Genomic DNA, 22,500 nt, shown 5'->3' on the forward strand with positions numbered 1-22,500 from the left:
TAACATAATTTGTTTACCATTTATAAATACTTTTTGATTAAGACATTATTACATATAGTTGTAAATTGAAAAACAAGTTAAGAAGAGCTGTAGAAATGACAATAATGTGTTCAAATTACATATTACATATATAATACATACATACATAACCATTTTCATATATGTTAACATGTAGCCCCCCCCCAAAAAAAAAATAATCCCTTCTAAACAAACGTTAACATGTACACCAACAAGAAGGAAACTTATTACATATAGTTGTAAAGTGAAAAACAAGTTAAGAAGAGCTGTAGTAATGACAATAATGTATTCAAATCACATATATACACATATAATAAATACGTACATAACAATTTTTATATATGTTAACATGTAAAAAAAACCACCACCCTTCTAAACAAACGTTAACATGTACACCAACAAGAATGAAACTATCACTTCTCCACTCTCCACCAGCAAGCGCCTGCAAACAGTCACGACTTGAGCCCCTTCCACTCATCTCCCTTTCGCACAAGTCTTTCTGCAACAAAAGTACATCTCAGCCGACCCTTTGCAACATGCAATTTTGATATGTTGAAAGGGGCTCTTTAACTCGAGCCTTATCTTGTTTCGTTTCTGAACCGTATAATAACGGTATATGTAGGGGATATGCATTTCGTTTGCCCGGTGGCGTGTGAAACGATTGCAGAAAAAGAATGAGATCATGAAAGCAGCGGTTTAAGAGATGTAATAAACCGATACATGTTACATTTAACCCACCACTAAAGGCTAGATAATAGAGCCAATAATTGACTCAATTCCTAAATGAATAACCACAATAATAACCTTTAAATTGTAATGATAATGGGTATTAAGAGACAGCCTGGTTAAATTGTGTGACAAGCGTTAGATAAGTATGACTAGATCAGCAATCAGCGTTCGGGAAAGTTTACTTTTTCTCTCTTCCTTTCCAAATGAAATAGTGAAAGTTGACTCGCACAGATCAAACAGTCATCAAACCCGGCAATTATGATCGAATACCACATTATGTGACATAACCTCGGAATAAAAAAAGAAAGTATTTTTTTCAGATATCCCTTCTCAATACTTGGAGAGAGAGAGAGAGAGAGAGAGAGAGAGAGAGAGAGAGAGAGAGAGATACCACACTATGTGACATAACCTCGAAATAAAAGAAAAGTATTTTTTCATATATCAGTCCTCAATGTTTGAGAGAGAGAGAGAGAGAGAGAGAGAGAGAGAGAGAGAGAGAGAGAGAGAGATTTATACTAAGCTGGTTGAAAATATTGAGGTTGAGGAAAATCTGCAGTATATGGGGAATACAAACAGAACTCTGAAATACTTTGAGAGAAGAGAGAGAGAGAGAGAGAGAGAGAGAGAGAGAGAGAGAGAGAGAGAATCACTATTCCCATGTCTTAAATTCGACCCAATATCGATTCTTCTGAAGACAAAGTTAAAGGGCAAAATGTACTGTTCAATACCGTTTGATGGGAACTACGTTACATAAGTTATTGTAAGGTAAGAGATGCATATAACGTAACTATTAAAATATTATGGAAACTATTAAAACCCAAGAAGTAATATGGTCAGATAACTATTGTGGATATTATTATTATTATTATTATTATTATTATTATTATTATTATTATTATTATTATCAGTCAAGCTCCAACCCTAGTTGGAAAAGCAGGATGCTATATGTCTACATGGTGTCTCTAGGGCACTCTTGCTTGATAGGGCAATGTCACTGTCCCTTGCCTTTGTCATTCATGGAAGGCCTTTAAAACTTTTAAAATAAAATAAAATAAAACAAAGGTTTTATGTACAGTACAAAGCAAAACTGGTGATACCTGAATTCGGTGATTAACATTAGAAAGTCACTATCTGGCAAATCTCGCATTCTAATAAGATTAGGTTCCCTCGACGAAGCATTTTGAAACTTCGCTCAATAAAAGATTCAGTTCATAATCATGGTTTTTAAAAATTTATGGTATATTTTAATTAAAATATCAGCTACATCATTATGGAAAATTTAACCCAATAATCTTTAAGATAAAAATAAAAAACATATTAGTTAATGAGTCTGACTTTTTAGCCAACATAGTTATGTCTTTAAGTAAAGAAAGTATCAGATGTATTTGTGGGCGGGGTCTAACCGGACATCAACTGGTAGTCTCATGGTGGCACTCTAACAAGCAAGTCATCTGCTAAATATGGCCAACAGCTACCGAATAATTGTAACTCTAGTTAAGCTTATTTAACTAGATTCTCTATAAAAGATAGATATAACCAATCATCTTAACATCAACGAAACAACTGTTTATATATGGCTAAACGATACAATGAAGGAGTAAAATTAAAAAGCCACCCTAGGAGGTGAGAGAACCTGCTGCTGCACAAACTCAAAGGAAAACGAATTTATAAAGTCAATTATTACTATTATTATTAATATTATTATCATTATTATTTAAGATACGTTTTACTGTCTTTCTGTAGAATCTACACATAACGCGTGTGGCTGAATATGTCTGACCAGATTATAGTCTTCCATTCGTAAAGTAAAAGTAAAATAATAGAAAGGTAAAATTAATTGTATTTCTAATATCGAAGATAACTCACCACCTCGCTTATTTGATTAATTATTTATCTATTTGCCAATTTTCCTTCAAATTGAGAAAAAACACATAGGGAGACTAAAATTTTATGGAGTTGGCGTTGACTATAGTCTAAACTATGACTTGTAATAATTTATTGCAAGTTTTGAAATCACGATCCTAACTAACGTTTGTTTTATACACAAAACTACATAAGCAAAAATAAGTAATAACTTTGAAATCATATCCCAAATGCATAAATTGTTATCATTAGAGTATAGGGCTCTGCTTAAACTGTTCTCCATCTAGACGCCCTCTTTCATGGTTTGAATCGTTCTATCCAGTCACGTTGACAAAGGTATTAGTGCTACAGTAACATATTCAATTTCGGTTCTGAAATATCACGTTAGCATGAAATGTTTGTTTTTCTTTTTTTTTATTAACTATCTAACATTATTCAATGGTAAAATTATCCATAACAAGTGACCAACGTTGTCTCATATATACACATGTTACAAAGTGAAATATAAGAGCAACGCTTGTCTGAAGCAAAGATAAAAAAGGATCACCAGTTTTGCTTCATACTGTACCTGGGGAAATTCTAAATAATCACAACAACCGGGCTATTGCTTTAGAATCAACCACGTGAAACTTTTGTATCCAAGGTGTGAAGGACTCCTAAAATGTTTTCCAGAAAATCATTCACGAGTAAAAATACTGAAGACGCAGTTTATAAGAATCAGTGTACAAGTAAAATAAGTGAAGAACCAAAATATCAGGGGTACTATTAAAAAAAAAACCAATATACCAGTGAAATTATAAAATAACGTTTTGGAATCATTCTTGTGTTTCCAAGTCGTTACTGAAGAATTCAGTGATCCAGAACATAGATGGGAAAAAAAGAGAGAAATAAATTCCCAAAGAGCTAAAATGTCCATGAAATAACAATAGGGTATCCAGGAATGTTGTTGTTGGGGTATTAAAGCCAACACTTGTTGTTGGCACGGGCCTTTCCCTTGGTTGGCCCGTAGGTGATCTGTAAAAATTTTAAGGTAGTTGCATTAATGGAAATTTGAAAGGTTTTTAGTAGTAGAAAAAGATGTGGATAGGGTAAGGATGATGGTGGTAGTGGTAGAGGGCCATCATTTCTCGGATAGTGGTAGTTTGAAAAGTGGGGGTGTAAGGCTTTTGAGGATTAGAGAAAAATTGTGCAGGTGGGGTTGTCCAACCCTTTACTCCCTAGGGTCCCTGCGGAGAGATTTTTAGTGGTAGGTTAGTTGAGAAGTTAAAGGGGGTGATGTGAATAGAGCCTTACAATGAGGGGATGAGATGGTGCATGGAATGAAGAGGTCTTACCTTGGTGGAGGTAGTGTTGAAAGCAACTGTGCATGTGTGTCTATGCTTTCGACAATTGCTTTTGCCAGTGTGGCTGCCTCTTTCACGGCATGTGGTGTGTTGGTGTCTACAAGTAGATCACCTCGTAGCTGTGCTGTTTCTCTGCATTCAAGTAGATAGTGCAGGAGGGCTTGTTGTGGTATGACATCACAGTGTTCACACCTCTGGATGTCATCTACGAGTTCCCAGTTTGCTTTGTAACCCAGCCGGAGTCTGTGTATACATACTGCCAGTTTTCTTGGGGTGTATCTGTCTATGGGAGGGGGTTCTAGTTCCGATGCCCATTTGTACCATGTTGCAGAGGGAGAGCCATTCTCTATCCTCATATGTAGTTCCTTGATTAGGTTGTCCTTGAGCTGTGTCTTTATTTTGCTTTTGATTTGTTGCAGTGCAGGCTGTATGTGCACCTGTACATTGTGAATGTGTTTGGGGCTTTTGGCTAGCTCATCAGCCTTTTCATTCCCTGGTATCCCGATGTGACTGGGGATCCAGTTTATAGTTACTAGTCTGTTTCTTTCATTATGTTGATGTAAGAGGATTTTAATGTCCGCTATCAGGGATTTGTTTTCTTTGTTTTTGTCCTGCTGTAGGGCCTGCACTGAGGATCGTGAATCAGTATGGATGACTACTGGTCCTTCCTCATTTTCAATAGAGTATTTTAATGCTTGCTGTATTGCAACAAGCTCTGTCTGCAGGGTGGAGACATTATTGGATGTTCTCCAGCAAGCTGTGAACTTGCAGGAGTGAACTGCCGCTCCTGCTGTTTGGGTTCCAGGATCTACTGTACCATCAGTATAGTAGATCTGTGCCCCTATTGTCTCTACAGAGGTTATAGTATCCAGGAAATAGGACTAGCTCCATTTAATTCCTTTGATGTAGGATGCAGTTGCCGATTACTATTTTTTTTTTTTATCTGTGGTATGATGGTTAAATTCTAACACTGCCAAAATATAGTCAATTATGCATTGGAAACTATTATAGTTTCTTTATTTGAATAAGATATGTTCATTATTAACCTCAATGGAAATTTTGCCATACTCTATTCCTTGAGACTTTTGATATATAACAGTACATTTACAGAGCTGCCACAAGAGTTCTTTGAAAACCTTGATATATTTTTTTCTTCATAGATGATTCTAATTGTGTATACCCACATATAAAAAATCTCTCAACACAGAAATATGAAATTCAATATTATGTGGAATGCTTTGGAAATCTATTAATACCAATGCAGCTTAGCTTTCGGTTGCCCAGACTCCAAAAAACATTTCAATCTTAAGACGCAGGATTAAAACAAAAAAACTTCGCGCCACTAGACGTGACGCTTCACGCCCGGTACCATCTCTCGAATGCCGAGCGGAGCTTAAGAAAATAAAACACAACAAAAAGTGCAATTCCATCGCCCATGGATTTGTGATGGTGCAATATTCTTGTTCAAGGTAACATTTTGACTATAAAAACGCAGTTTACACTAAATCTCCCTCAAGTAAAATATTCGTTGAAAATATACACAGCCTGGTGTCTAACCTCTCTGACTCGCTATTCTTGGTCAGAAGTTCGAGTCTTCCTCACAGCTAGAAAAAAAAAGAGTTCACAACCACAATGTCCCAACGAACATCGAGAAGGAGGGAGTTATGGGTGCTTATAGGTTTAACCCCTGCTTCATCAGCAGCTATTGCCTGGCGCTCCGTGGTTCTACCATGGTTGGAGAAGAGGCTTGCGAACTGATCATGTTTATATGGGCTGTATTACAAAAAAAAAAAAAAATGTTCACAACCACAATGTCCCAACGAACATCGAGAAGGAGGGAGTTATGGGTGCTTATAGGTTTAACCCCTGCTTCATCAGCAGCTATTGCTTGGCGCTCCGTGGTTCTAGCATGGTTGGAGAAGAGGCTTGGGAACTGATCATGTTCATGTGCTCTGTCTTGAGGACTATCCTGTCCCTTGCTTCTGACGCTCATTAGCGACAGTGAAACCTTTAATTGACAGCAAGAATCTGGCTTGTACAAGCTCACGTACTTTGTCAAATGGTCTCTTTGAAGTATTTATAACCTAAATTGACGTATTTTCTATCAAATCAACAGAAGTCTCTACCTATCTATCCACCAAGGGATTTCCCCAAAATTTTACGGAGTAGCCGACATGAAACAAAAACATAAGGGGACTTCTCTTCGCTTCGCTCGTCCCAGCCTGACGAGGGATTAATATGTGGTTAATTGGAAACAAACATATAATTGTCATTTCTAACAGCTGTTAACACACGTAAGTATTTGTAATAAGATCGAGAGAGAGAGAGAGAGAGAGAGAGAGAGAGAGAGAGAGAGAGAGAGAGAGAGGGGGGGGAAATATGCAAAGCAACTTCCTCCTACGACGCACAGCTGAAAATCACATATCAAAGACAATCTGTTGCACAAGCGAAGCTGAAGAAATCCCTCCACAAAAACTTATGGATATACACATATATTAGTTGAACACCAACTCTTATTCACAGGTGACATACGCAAGGACACTTAGAAGGCTACAGTGAATACAAGTGATAAAATAATGCAGTGTGATGATTATGCAAACATAAACTTATTGAAGCCGATGGCCAATGTGCGAAATAACATCGATGATGATGACATTATCATTATTATTATTATTATTATTACTTGAAAAGCTACAACCCCCATTTTTTTTTCTTCTTTTTTTTTTTTATTGGAGAAACAGGATGCTACAAGCTCAGGGGGTCCAACAGGGAAAATAGTACAGCGAGGAAAGAAATCAAGGAAAAATAAAATATCTTAACAGCAAAAACACCAAATTAAACATTTCCTAAATAAATTATAAAAACTTTAATAAAACAAGAGGAAAAGAAATAAGAAAGATTACAATCTAATTATCTAAAATTTTGAATATCAATAACGAAAACAACAGCACCACCAAAAACAATCATACCAACAAAGGGAAAGCACATAGCAACAGCCAGAGACCATTTGTTTCAGAAATGTAAATGTTGCCGGTAATACCTCTAAAAGCAGAAGACAGTCTTTCGTGGAGTTAAAGGCCGCTCATGAATGGCAGAGGCTAGGGACAGTGACACTGCCCTATCAAGCAGGACAAGGCCTTAGAGACTGACCATATTTACATATGATCAGCGCCCAAGCCTCCTCTCCATCCAAGCTAGGACCAAGGAGTGCCAGGCAATGGGTGCTGATGACTCAGCAGATAGACCTATAGGCTCCCCAAAAACCCTCATCCTTAGCTCACAAGGGTGGTAAGGTTGCAGTGACCAAAGAAACTATGGAGTTTATTTTAACCCCAGCCTGGCGTTCACCAATCAGGGAGGTTACCACATCGGCCACCACAACCCGTCATATAATCAGTAACCTTACAGCAACGTCGACACCTCCAACTTATCGTTGCATGCAAACACGCCACATTCGGTGATTATGCACTATGCTGCAACATCTCCAGCAACCTCCACTTTTCAACGCCTTACAATAGCTCTCTTGGTTAGAAAACGTAAAATTCCTGTCAGCATTACTTCAAGAAAGTGTCAATATAAGCTCAAAAGAAATAATAGAAAAGTTAAAGGTAAAGGGGATATTCTCATGAATACAAGGAAGATTTATTTTAAATTACGACTTTTAGGAAGTATGTATTCATTGAGAAAACTGAGAAAAAAAATCGTCAAGCCAGATCGCACTTCCCAAGTAAGAGAGAGAGAGAGAGAGAGAGAGAGAGAGAGAGAGAGAGAGAGAGAGAGAGAGAGAGAGAGAGAGAGAGAGAGAGAGAGGTGCACTTCGATACAAAATCCAAATTTACAGAAGAAGGAAGATAAAACATCAAATATCACGAGATACCCAACACAAAGTACAAAATAACATCACTAAATATAATTACAAAAAAAATATCGCAAGACCAAAATCTATACTGTGACCGAACGGAATCTATAATTGCGTCACGTACATTACATCACCATACCTGTGACGAACGTGACGTAACAAATATCTCACCCGAAGAAACTCCAGTGGCTCTGTTACAGCCAGGAAGGTGTGAATCAAAAGCAAATAATGGGCGCAGAGTCAATCATTTCACGCTCCCGTAAACTTAAGATCCTCGACAATAATTGAAAACTACAAAAACTGCACACTAATCAAAGACGATCAAGGTCAGGGGATAATCATTGTGTTTCATGCAAGTCAAACCACAGAAAACAAATTGGCATTGATGTAGTAATGCTGTTTATGTAGTGTTTATATCACCTGAAATTACGTTTTAATGTAATGTATTATCATGTGTAATTACAAGGTTATTTTCATTAGCATATACTTGATATAAACGCACGTAATCTGACACAGTCCACTCTATTCTATCTTATTTTTCTTCCTCTTCTTTTTTAAGTATCTACAGGTTATAAATGAAAGATTTATTTCAGTGCTGTTACTGTTCTTAAATTATTTTATTTTCATTGTTTATTACTCCTCGTGTTGTTTATTTCCTTTCCACGCTGGGCTATTTTCCTTATAGCAACTTGCTTTTCCAATTAGCGTTGTAGCTTAGCAAGTAATAAAAGTAGTAGTAGTAGTAGTAGTAGTAGTAGTAGTAGTAGTAGTAGTAGTAGTAGTAGTAGTAGTAGTAGTAGTAGTAATAATAATAATAATAATAATAATACTCCTTCCAAACTCAGTCAGATTCTTCATTCATAAGGTCAAAGCCTGGTTGTAAACACATACATAAACACACGTACTTATATGGATACAGAGGTCACATATTTTCATTCTATTCATAAGATCTAAGGATAACTGCACACATACATACCGAGATCACGTATAAACACATACGTTAAGCTATGACAATGAATACCTCATACAAATTGCGACAAAAATAAAAAATACAATTAAACATTACTATACATGATACATACATCATATCAAACGCACCGTTTCGTATGTATAAGCAGGACATTGAAAGCAATCTGCCATAAAAATAAAAGGAACTTTCTTACAAACTAACAACATTCACAACTATGATTCTTAAAACTATAAGTCTCGTTCTATAGTTTCTATATGACTGATTTATTTTAACGATGTTACTAACCTTAAAATAATTAATATTTTTCATTCATTACTTACATATAGTTTATTTGGTATTCCCTTATTTCCTTTCCTCACTGGGCTGCTTTCCCTGTTGGAGCACTTGGGCTTGTTCAAAGGCCACTCATGAATGGCAGAGGCAAGGGACAGTGACACTGCCCTAGAGACAGACCATATATGCATTCATATGATCAGCGTCCAAGCGCCCTCTCCAACCAAGCTAGGACCAAGGAGGGCCAGGCAATGGCTGCTGATGATTCAGCAGATAGACCTATAGGCTCCACTAAACTCTCAATCATAGCTCACAAGGATGGTAAGGTTGCAGCAACCAAAGGAACTAACTAGTTTGAGCGAGACTCGAACCCCAGTCTGGTGTTCACCAGTCAGGGACGTTACCGCATCGGCCACCACAACCCAGTTTTACAACCAGGGTTATAGTTTGGCTAATTAATAATAATAATAATAATAATAATAATAATAATAATAATTTCATTTAATCAAAGTTCACAGGAAGCTGAAGGTACTGGTGTGGTGGTCAAAGGTCAACTTGATTCTCAAATGAGTTTCCTCTCTGTGCTCTTCGTTCTGTGTAAAGACTGGTCCAAAGCATCTGACATGTTCCCTTCCCTCTAGCATTCTTACTCATCTATGTTTTTTTTCTATTCGGAACTGTCTCAACTTGGACATTTAATTGGCAGATTTAATATTAGTCTTATGATCGAACTAAAAATGTTTTTTTTTTTTTTTCTTTTTGCAAGCCATGTCATTACGGCCTCAATAGTTTTTTCTTTTTCTTTCTATCTATCACATTTAGCACAACCAATATTAATTTTTGCCCCCTTCACATCTTTACTCAAAACAGGCTCTATTCCACTCCACAGGTTATCAAAACATCAATGACCTTAGCGATAAGAAATTTATACTTATTATGTATCCTATATTTTCCCATTTGGTCATTCAGTTAATGATAAAGTGTGGAAGAAGACAGTATTAGCATCATTGAAAGTCATCAATACTGGACATTACAACTAAATCCTAAGGAACCGAAGAAAAGAATGAGCAGCAATCCTCCAATAACTAAACCAACATCAAAGAGATGTAAATGTATAAAATAATTCCAATTATGTTAGAAAACGAATTTCTAAATTTCATGGTCAAATGATATAAAACATAAAAATGAATTGGCAAATAAGACATGATAAAATGAATTAGCAAATCAAACTAAAGAATGAATTGACAAATAAAACTACATATCATTACTTCCTAAGCTACAACACTAGTTGGAAAAGCAGTATGCTATAAGGCCCGGGGCTCCAACAGGGAAAATAGCTCAGTGAGGAAAGTAAACCAAAAAATAAGTGAATTAAAATAACATATTTTAAGAACAGTAACAATAACAGTAGCATAAAGATTGAAATAGTAAATAAAACTACATAAAATGAAATGCCAAATATAAGTCAGCAAACATAAAGAATGAATTGGCAAATGAAACTATATAATAAAATGAACTGGCAAATATAAGTCAGAATTTTAATGGAAAAAAAAAAGCTAAAATGATGACCCAAACCATATAAGAAATTTCAAGGGCAAATAAAATAAGGACCGAAAATCACAAAGGCAAATAAAATATAAAAACGTAGTTATAATGACGGATAAATCTTAAAAAAAAAAAACTGCAGATAATATTAGGTATGAGGGGAACAAAAAAGGGAATAAAACTTCCTTCTCTCCTTTATGTTGAATTATGGTTAAAATGTCTCCCGTCCTTGCTCGGATCTCGACTGCTGATCTGGATATTGATAAACTGACTGGAGATATTCATATTCTAACCTTGTGTTACAGTTCTCTTGCTTGAGGGTACACTCAGGCATACTATTCTGTCTGTCTTGTTTTTCTTCCTCTTGTTTTGTTAAAGTTTCTATAATTTATATTTATATTTTAAAATTGTTACGGTTCTTGAAATATTTCATTTTTCCTTATTTCCTTTCCTCACTGGGCTATTTTCCTTGTTAGACCCCCTAGGCTTATAGCATCCTGCTTTTCCAACTAGAGTTGTAGCTTAGCAAGTAATAATAATAATAATAATAATAATAATAATAATAATAATAATAATAATAATAATAATAATAATAATAAAGGTATTAAGGATGAGTACGCATACAGCAGGAACCGAAACTCTGGGGGGGGGGGGGGGAATTAGGTTAGGTTAGTAGAAGCCATACCTGATTGACACTTCCACAGTCTGAAAGCCTTCATTCTCCCTTATCTTCCACCCAAAAGATATCAATTAATTACCTCAGCCAACGAAGTTGGAGGGAGGTTATGTTTTCGCCACTGTTTCCGTGTGTGTTTGTTTGTTTCTTTGTGAACATATTCCTGGCACCATTTTAATCGTAATGAAACTTGCAGGGATTAACCGTTATGTCAAAAGCAGAAAATTATTAAATTTTAAAAGATCAAGGAAAACGTCCAATTCACGTAATCAGTCATAAGTTTGGACATCGTTGTCACAGACTTCAAACTTGGTTCATATTTGAGTGTATGAAAATCCACGCCAATTAATACAGGCTAAGGTCAAAGGTCAAGGTCGAGAAATAAGCTGCCGCGGTGGAGGTCTGCGCTCTACTGAGTGTGACTATAGTTCTAATTGTTTCTCCAGGATTCAACATTAAGTTCTGATTCCGAGCGTTACCTTTTATAAAAATTAATATCTAAAGTGCCAATGAAATTAAGGTAAACATAATGTGTAAACTTGAGTCATTTAATAAATGTTGTCGAAATTGTTAACATTAATAGACAAAGGTTCAAACTTGCAACAAATGTTTTCATGATGAACAAATTACCATAAGTCTCTTTTCATAGATTTTTTTTCTTTATGAAAGATCTGTTTAATGTTGTTACTGTTCTTAAAATATTATATTTCAATTGTTCATTACTTCTCATATAGCTTATTTATTTCCCTATTCCCTTTCCTCACTGGGCTATTTTTCCCTATTGGAGCCGTTGTAGTTATAGCTTCCTGCTCTTCAAACTAGGGTTATAGCTTAGATAGTAACACACACACACACACACACACACATATATATATATATATATATATATATATATATATATATATATATATATATATATATGTGTGTGTGTGTGTGTGCGTGTGTGTGTGCGTGTGTGTGTGTGTGCGTGTGTGTGTTATAGGCACGGAAGGAAAAATTAAGACTTAATTGGAGTTAGTACTTTCGTCCATTAGAGACATCAACTGACACAACAATGAGAATACATATACAAAGATATCGTATTTATACAGGAGAAGGGGATCCAACAGCTGCCAGCTTCTTGATATTTCCAGATAAGATTTTACATGAAAGAATAATACCGGATTTCCGGAAAGCAGACCAGGGCTTGAATTTAAATTTGGACCTTTGGTACAGGAGATTAAAAAGGATTCAACAATATTCCTTTGGGTATGGTCATTTATATGGATTATTCTACTCGTCTCTTACCATACAATTTTATGACTCGATCCTAACCAGTAGGAGGTCACGGCATTATCAAGAGAACCCCAAGAGAATAAAACAGCATCAGGTGGCCGTCTCTAGGGGTTCTCTTAATAATGCCTTGGCCTCCCACTGAGTAGGATCTACTAGTCATATTTTTTATGTAAAAGCTTATTTTTCTGGAATTATCAAGACACTGACAGCTGTTGGATCCCCTTCTCTTGTATAAATGCTATGTCTTTGTATATGTATTCTCATTGTTGAGTCTGTTGATGTCCCTAATGGACAGAAGTACTAACTCCAATTAATTCTTTTCATATTTCCTTCCGTGGGTATAATACATTTTATACTCATCAGCTGTCGGTTTTCGTGATTCCTTAAAACACACATTATATACACACACATATATATATATATATATATATATATATATATATATATATATATATATATATATATATATATATATATACTTTATATATACACATACATACATACTGTACATACATACATACATACATACATACATTATATATATATATATATATATATATATATATATATATATATATATATATATATGTGTGTGTGTGTGTGTGTGTGTGTGTGTGCATGTGTACATCATGAAGCCATAAATCAAAGTTCACGCTGTTACCTGTAATTATATCTGTAAGATATGAACTGGCTTTAATATCAACCTAACACAGAAGCATACACGGACACAACAACTCGAAACAACATTCATAGAATATTTTTCAAAGCACCTACAAACATAAGCAAAATACACACACGTACATAAGGACTTTGTCATAACTGTCAACGTTATGAAACCTGACCTTATGACAAGTGGTATTAGCGACTTGCCTGAGAAAGCTGGCCCCTAGCAACCATTCATGTTCTATAGCCTATATACTTTCACCCTCGGTTTTTTGTATTCTGATCAAATGAACAGAGAGAGAGAGAGAGAGAGAGAGAGAGAGAGAGAGAGAGAGAGAGAGAGAGAGAGAGAGAGAGAGAGAGAGAGAGAGAGAGAGAGAATGCCATTCACAATGAAGTCTTAGAATCAATTATTCCTTCCTTAGAAACAAATTTGTTAAGAATACATTAACAATAGACAAAAGGACCATTGGCTCTATTGAATACCTTACTCTCGATTTTACGGATATGCTAACAATGCAAGTGAATATTAAGAATGATAATAGGCGGATATAAAAGACAAATAATAATAATAATAATAATAATAATAATAATAATAATAATAATAATAATAATAAGTTTGATGTCAACTTAAAATCTGATAAACAAACAGTTAAAAGTCCAACAACCTTTCTTTTTTCAGTCATTTTTATAATGATTAAAGATACCAAATAAATGATAATAAAGTAAAAACTTTAATTAATCTTATTAGAAAAAAAAATTCCAAATTCTAATCATCTCTTGAATATCTTGATATACGTAAGACTCCCTAAGCAGACAGGACACCATTGTCCATCACTTTGTCATAAAACTAATAAGATAATTCATTATCATTAATTCTAAAGGCCTAAAGTTGCTAACATTGTAACATAAATAGATTGAATTTTTCATGGCAAAGAGGATGCAATTCCGTTCTATGTTATGATCATCTAAAGGGTTTGTTGGTGGCCTGGTGGTAGCGTCCTTTCCTGGTGATTGCCAGACTGGGGTTCAAGTCCCACTCAAACTTGGGTCGCTGCAACCTCACTGTTCTTGTGAGCTAAGGATGGGGGTTTGGGGGAGCCTATAGGTCTATCTGCTGAGTCATCAGCAGCCATTACCTGGTCATTCTTGGTCCTGGCTTGGGTGGAGCGGGGGCTTGGGCGCTGATCATATGTAATAAGGTCAGTCTCTAAGGCATTGTCCTGATTGATAGGGCAATGTCACTGTCCCTTGCCTTTGCCATTCATGAGCGACCTTTAAAAGCCTGGAAACTTCATGAGAGAGAGAGAGAGAGAGAGAGAGAGAGAGAGAGAGAGAGAGAGAGAGAGAGAGAGAGAGAGAGAGAGAGAGAGAGAGATAAAACCTTATAAATGGTTTCACTAAGGAATGCCATTGTGCAGATATATATCTCTTGGTGGCGCAATAAACACAAGACTTTATGTATTTTCTCTTCTTCTCCCTTAACATAACCGTAGCCAGCAACGCTCGACTAACAAGTATGTAGGCTACTTGATTCGTAGACTTTAGAAAACAGAGAGATACTGGATTTTATGGAACGAGCCCTTTGGCCTCATTCGTACTCCACATCTCGTTCGAGAATCGAGCATTGGTGGTTGGACATTCGAAGAGAGAGAGAGAGAGAGAGAGAGAGAGAGAGAGAGAGAGAGAGAGAGAGAGAGGAGAGAGAGAGAGAGAGAGAGAGAGAGAGAGTTTATACTAAGTCTTGAATAGGTCTGTGTTATCTTGACAAAAGGCATATTATGATTATTGCCATCAATTGTAAATGTTATTACAATATAATCATTATTTTCTATACTATTAATAACTGGCCTGATTAGGTAGCTGTTATGCGAGAAAAAAATATTGGAATGCATATTGTTAAAAATGACAACGTGGATTGTCAAAGAATTTAGACAGCCAATGGGAGCAGATGAAAATTAAAGAGAGCCAGCAACAAATATATCGACAAGGAAAGTAAAATACTGCACCTTGCTATTAAATGTAGCAGACAATGATGCATCCCGTATTTGCGCCCAGGGTACGTATCGTCTTGATTAAGCGAACATTGGTAAAAAAAGGGAGCTAAGAGCGGTTGGTGAGCAAAACAGAGGTAAAGGTAGTGGGTTGGCCAAGGCTCCAGCCACCCGTTGAGATACTATTGCTAGAGAATTATTGGGTCTTTGATTGGCCAAAGAGTATTACATTACGGGTCTTTTTTATCTTTGCCTACACATATACCGAATAGTCTGGTCTATTCTTTCCACATTCTCTACTTTTTCCTCATACACCTGACAACAATAAGATAACAGAAAAATTATTCTTCACACAAGCGGTTAATTATTGTGGAATGATCTTCCTAATCGGGTAGTTGAATCAGTAGAACTTCAAAAGTTCAAAGTTGGAGCAAATGTTTTTAAGTTGACCAGGCTGACATGAGTCTTTGTATAGTTTATATATGACATATCTGTTTTTGGCCCCTTGGGCTTATAGCATCTTGCTTTTCCAACTAGGGTTGTAGCTTGGCTAGTAATAATAATAATTGTTGTGTGGCTACTGTCCACTTCGTAAGGGTAGAAAAGAGACAAGCCATGGTAACAGGCTCTTATAGGAGGAGAACACTTCAAAATTAGACCATTGTTCTCTGGTCTTAGGTAGTACCAAAGCCTCTATACCATGGTCTGCCTTGGATTAAAGTTCTCTTGCTTGGGGATACACTCAGCTACACTATTCTATGTTTCGTTATTTACTTTCCTCACTTGGCTATTTTCCCTGATGGAGTCCTTAGGCTTATAGCATCCTAATTTTCTAACTAGGTTTGTAGATTAGCTAGTAATAAGTTTATAAAGTGACATTCATTTTAATATTGTTGCTCTTCTTAAAATATATTTTCCCTTGTTCCCTTTCCTCACTGAGCTATTTTCCCAGATGGAGCTCCTGGGCTTATAGCATCCTGCTTTTCCAACTAGGGTTGTAGCTTAAAAAAGTAATAATAATAATAATAACAATAACAACGTACGCATTCGTCCATAAATAACTCATCTCGAAATATAGTACAGTATCCGCTCCTAGACCAGTTTTCTATGATAATACCGAAGATTTTCCGTAAAAAACGTACTGCAGAAAGACAAACGTTCTTTCACAGTAACTAGGTGAAAATCATGATTGCAATCCTTGTGATAATGCTATTAACTTGATATGAAACACATTGCACACAAAGAGTTAAATTTTCATATTTTACACACACGCAATAGATGCATATTAGTACATTAGTACATGTATGCAAAGTGGCAAAGTGAATATAAACAGAAACGAATTCTCTATGTTGAATTTTCTTCGACTAGGGCTTTTCCCGCTATGCGGGGAAGCTATTTCTTGAAAGTCGTTTCATTTTTCTTGTCTGCGATGACCTCCACAGTGAGATCTTTCTCCTTAATTTTCATTTTGAATCTTGCAAGTGAAAAATAAAACATTATCTACGACTTTCCGTAAAAATATGGAGTATTATGTATAAGATTTTATGAAGAACAAACATCCATTATTTTTTTTTTTGTTTGATGCTTTAGTTCACTTTCCATATTTATTTTGAAACCTACCATTTGATCATGTTCATGTCAAGACTCCCTTTAATCATGTTCATGTCAAGACTCACCCTGGCCATGTTCGTGTCAAGACTCCCCTTGGTCATGTTCATGTCAAGACTCCCCTTGGTCATGTTCATGCCAAGACTCCCCTTGGTCATGTTCATGTCAAGACTCCCCTTGGTCATGTTCATGTCAAGACTACCCTTGGTCAAGTTCATGTCAAGATTCCCCTTGGTCAAGTTCATGTCAAGATTCCCCTTGGTCATGTTCATATCAAGACTCCCCTTGGTCATGTTCATGTCAAGACTCCCCTTGGTCATGTTCATGTTAAGACTACCCTTGGTCAAGTTCATGTCAAGATTCCCCTAGGTCACGTTCATATCAAGACTCCCCTTGATCATGTCCATGTCAAGACCCCTTGGTCAATTTCATGTAAAGACTCACCCTGGTTATGTCAATACTCCACTTGGTCATGTTCATGTTGAAGACCCCTTGGTCAAGTTCATCTAAAGACTCACCTTGGTCATGTCAAGACTCCCCTCCGTCATGACAAGACTCCTCTTGGTCCTGTTTATCACAAAACTCCCCTAAGTCATGTTCATGTCAAGACTCCCCTGGTCACGTCAAGACTCCCCTGGTCATGTCAAGAATTCCCTGGTCATGTCAAGACTCCCCTTGGTAATTTTCATGCCATGACTCCTCATCAGAAGACCTCGGATATAATTTTTCTTCTTAAATCCATGGCACAACATCATGCTAAAATAGTTGCATTAGATTTTAACATGAAACTATTCTGGGGTTGTCACTTTATATGCGAATTCACCACACAATTAAAACATTCAAGTTCTCATTTGCATTGAATATCCTTATTCCAAAAAGATCCACATACGACTTCTAGAATAATTTCTTCTTCTATTCCAAGAGGACAGCTAATAAAGACATTCAACATTTTTAAAAGTAAATAAACTACGACAATCTATTCCCACTTAGCACAAATCAGTCCAGAGATGACGGTTACAAACTGGAATTGAAAAGATACAACATCACTCAATGTGGGAATTTTTTTTTTATATACAAAACATCAAATATATGGAACAGACTTCCAGCGAAAGCAAGAGGAATCATCTCTCATTGGCGTTGAAAACTGTGTTTATAAACTGTTCTCTCTCTCTCTCTCTCTCTCTCTCTCTCTCTCTCTCTCTCTCTCTCTCTCTCTCTCTCTCTCTCTCTCTCTCTCTCTCTCTCTCTCTCGTATGTAGTGAACAGTAACACGGTAAACGAAATCAAGAATAAGTTAGACAAGATCATAAAATCTTCCTAAAAAAACTAATTCGTTCTACCCATGAGCAAATAGAGACTCTACGGACGGACCACCGAGTCTTTGAGATATCCAAAATCCTTACCACTCGTCTTAGAGAACTCAAAACAATAACGTTGACCATTCGTTACAATATTCAACAGTTCCAAAAGCAATGGGTATATGGTATATTTACATGACGGAAAAATTATATTTTAAACAAAGGCCAAGCTGTAATAAACTATATATTTTGACATGTTACACCAGACAAATAATTCTGAAAAGAGGCAGAACTATTCTATAAAAAAAGGTGTCAGACATTATCTTTCATATAAAAGAAATATGAATTTTAAAAAACCCACTGGACATACATCAATTTGATTTTTCTGCAAAATTTTAAAAATTGAAAATCACTTATTTAATTTTGGGGGACATTAAGACCAATAAACACTTCAGTAATACATACTGTCTACCAGACGTGGTGAACTGCTGGCGCAAGCCCTAGATGGAGCCCGTTACGATACTCTGAAAGAAAGAGAAGAGAGATGTTATTGTGGTGAAAGGTTTTTACTTTTTTTTGCTGGTAAATTAAGAATTTAAAATGTCATTACTGAATTTTCTACTTGGGAATGAAAAGGAAAACAATCTCTAATGGTGGGTATGATGACGCGGTAACATTTAATAGTATACGGACTTTCTCTTCGACAACGATATTTGTAGACTTCATTAGTATACCACCCACATTTATTTCTCTCTCTCTCTCTCTCTCTCTCTCTCTCTCTCTCTCTCTCTCTCTCTCTCTCTCTCTCTCTCTCTCTCTCTCTCTCTCTCTCTCATAATATATATATATATATATATATATATATATATATATATATATATATATATATATATATGTGTGTGTGTGTGTGTGTGTGTGTGTATACATATATATACATGTGTATAGAGATAGATAGATAGATAGATAGATAGATAGATGGATCATTATATTCATACATAAATATTTTGAAACAAAATCGTGCTACAAGCAAATATACACTGTATAACTTACAGCTAAAAAAACTAAAAAAATCAATATGAATATAATCATTCATCCAAATGATGAAACTTGGAAAGATTGCGTTGAACCAATCAATCACTCAAGGCCCACTGAACCAACCTCATTTGAGACGATATAATCGAAGTTTATTAATAATAGCAATGAAGGTTCGTTTAACAATGGGCTCTCAAATGTAATATTATTAAAAGATTGGAAAATAGAAAAGAAAGTTCCAAGACTTTAAAATGAAAATAATCAAATTTAGAATAAAAAAATTAAAGCCTTATCAAATAACTAAATAATACGACATCCAAATAACCTAACGATTAAATTAATACTTTTCAAAACCAGAAGAAAAAGAAAAAGGAGAAATTCACAATTTCAAATTAAATACGAATAAAATATCAATTGAGAATTTAAATTGAAAAGAGAGTTAATTGGAGATTGCAAACGAGGTTAGAGAAAGCCAAGAAGAATGACAGGTCTCATAAGAGAAATTCGATTATCTCGAACAGTCAGTTGATTCATCTAGCTTATCTCAGTTTGTTAATGGCAAGGATGAGAAATGCCTTCAAAATCTGTTAAGACGATAAAGCACAAATCACGAATCTATATGATACTGATGTACGGGAGGTATGCATATATGTATTGGCTGCGCTGGTATACATTTACCCCATTCGATATGTATATGTAAGTGTAAATATATATATATATATATATATATATATATAGAGAGAGAGAGAGGAGAGAGAGAGAGAGAGAGAGAGAGAGAGAGAGAGAGAGAGAGAGAGAGAGAGAGAGAGAATGTATGTCAGGAAACATATTCAAATATCCCTATTCTAGCGACTTTTATACATATTTCCGTATGGAAATTGCTTACATATAAAATATAGCTATTGACTGGTGTATCCTCAAAACTGGGTTGTTCTTATTTCAAAAACAATAAATGTACGAACGTTGCTCACTATAAGGAACCTTCTCTTGTGCATCGAAAATATAATCAAAAGGGGGAGATTAATTGCCAACCCAATGAGTCAAGTCGACTCATACATACAAATTAGATGTAACGAATAAAACATATAGTAACTTAAGACAAAAAAAAAAAAAAATATTATTTAATCAAACAAATGTTTTTGTCTTTTAAAATCTTTTCTTTCGCAAAAATTATGTCGTATAATTGAAATAGTGTATATATATATATATATATATATATATATATATATATATATATATATATATATATATATATATATATATATATATTTATATAAATATATATATATATATATATATATATATATATATATATATATATATATATATATATATATATATTATATATATATATACAAATATACATATATATATAAATATATATATATATATATATATATATATATATATATATATATATATATATATATATGATTTATTCACAATATATTACACACATACACACACACTATAATATATATTCATATATACTGTATATATATATATATATATATATATATATATATATATATATATATATATATATATATATATATATATATATATATATATATATATATATATATATATATGAGATGACTTATTCACAAGGTATTTACGAGAGAGAGAGAGAGAGAGAGAGAGAGAGAGAGAGAGAGAGAGAGAGAGAGAGAGAGAGAGAGAGAGAGAGAGAGAGAGAGAGAGAGAGAGGACAAAACACACCACCTCAACCATCAAATCAAGACATCAGCTGACTTTGACATGACACAGGAAAGCAATAAAAAATCCAGTGAAATTATCAAATCAAAAGGTAAAAAATAAACCTTTACATCTACGCGAAGCTTGGATGAACTTCCTACTGACCCTAAGCAAGGCAGGGGGAAAGGAAATTGCACAACATACATCCGCGATAACCACACAGTATTCCATAGAATGGATCCACAGAGCAAAGGCTAGTGTAATATACCATGCTTGGTGACATCTGTCATGACATAATATGGTCCATCAATTTCAAAAGGCAACGTAGTGAAAAGGCTCGGGTTTACGGCCTAATTTTCCACTAAAATACTATTTTCTATTACTTTCAAATATGATATGGAAACTAATTGCGTCACATTCTGATTGATGTATGACTGACAGCCAATCTTTTTTTTTTTTTTTTTTTTTTAGTTTAAGCCTTTCTATTATTATTATTATTACTTGCTAAGCTAGGACCCTAGTTGGAAAAACAGGATGCTATAAGCCAAAGGGCTCCAACAGGGAAAATAGCAAAGTGAGGAAAGGAAACAAGGAAAAATAGAATATTTAAGAACAGTAACAACATTAAAATAAATATTTCCCATGAATAAACAATAAAAATTTTAACAAAACAAGGGGAAAAGAAATAAAATAGAATAGTGTGCCCGAGTGTACCCTCAAGCAAGAGAACTCTAACCCAAGACAGGTGGAAGACCATGGTGCAGATGCTATGGACTACCCAAGACAAGAAAACAATGGTTTGATTTTGGAGTGACATTCTCCTAGAAGAGCTGCTTACCATAGCTAAAGAGTCTCTTCTACCCTTACCAAGAGGAAAGTAGCCACTGAATAATTACAATGCAGTAGCTAACCTCTTGAGAGAAGAATGTTTTTAGTCCAGGTCTAAAGATAACGAGGAGGGAGGAGATGAGAAGGTGGGGCTCAACCATAACCCAAGTGATAGAACTGTGTCTTAAAGGTTGAAAAAAAAAAAAAAAAAAAAAAGTCACGAAATTTATAAAAATCTGGAAATACAAAAGCTAGATATGAATTCCAGCTTGATAGTATAAGAAAATCTGTTACTCTTTATTATTAGGAGTTACAATTGAAAACAGATATAAAATAATTTCTAATTTTTCTTTTACAATAAATTCTGAATACTAGGCTACAGAAACTGGGAAAAACGTAAACCTATCATTTATCTTGAAGTTTGTCTTGTTTACTCTTTTCATAATCTATCCTAGTCTCTCTCTCTCTCTCTCTCTCTCTCTCTCTCTGCATTCTAGAATAAAATTTGCAATCAGGATTTAATGATAATATAGACATTTCCGGGAATTGAAACGTAAATCTTTAATTTATCCTGAAGTTTTTCTTGTCTATTCTTTTCAGAATCTATCCTAATCTCTCTCTCTCTCTCTCTCTCTCTCTCTCTCTCTCTCTCTCTCTCTCTCTCTCTCTCTCTCTCTCTGCATTCTAGAATAAAATTTGCAATCAGGATTTAATGATAATATAGACATCTCCGGGAATTGAAACGTAAATCTTTAATTTATTCTGAAGTTTTTCTTGTCTATTCTTTTCAGAATCTATCCTAATCTCTCTCTCTCTCTCTCTCTCTCT

The 22,500-nt window shown here is 35.0% G+C and overlaps 1 protein-coding gene and 1 pseudogene across 1 annotated transcript in view; both read right to left on the reverse strand.

Moving 5' to 3' along the window:
- LOC137623613 (uncharacterized) overlaps nucleotides 1-17,142 on the reverse strand; it is an 85,299-nt pseudogene extending 68,157 nt beyond the window's left edge.
- BORCS5 (BLOC-1 related complex subunit 5) overlaps nucleotides 1-22,500 on the reverse strand; it is a 256,791-nt gene that overhangs the window by 167,169 nt on the left and 67,122 nt on the right. Inside the window, exon 2 of the mRNA XM_068354121.1 lies at nucleotides 18,580-18,638. The gene's annotated coding sequence lies outside the window, so the exon portion shown is untranslated. The remainder of the gene's footprint in view (nucleotides 1-18,579; nucleotides 18,639-22,500) is intronic.

Source organism: Palaemon carinicauda, chromosome 30, assembly GCF_036898095.1.
Source record: "Palaemon carinicauda isolate YSFRI2023 chromosome 30, ASM3689809v2, whole genome shotgun sequence".
In the NCBI taxonomy this organism is placed as follows: domain Eukaryota; kingdom Metazoa; phylum Arthropoda; class Malacostraca; order Decapoda; family Palaemonidae; genus Palaemon; species Palaemon carinicauda.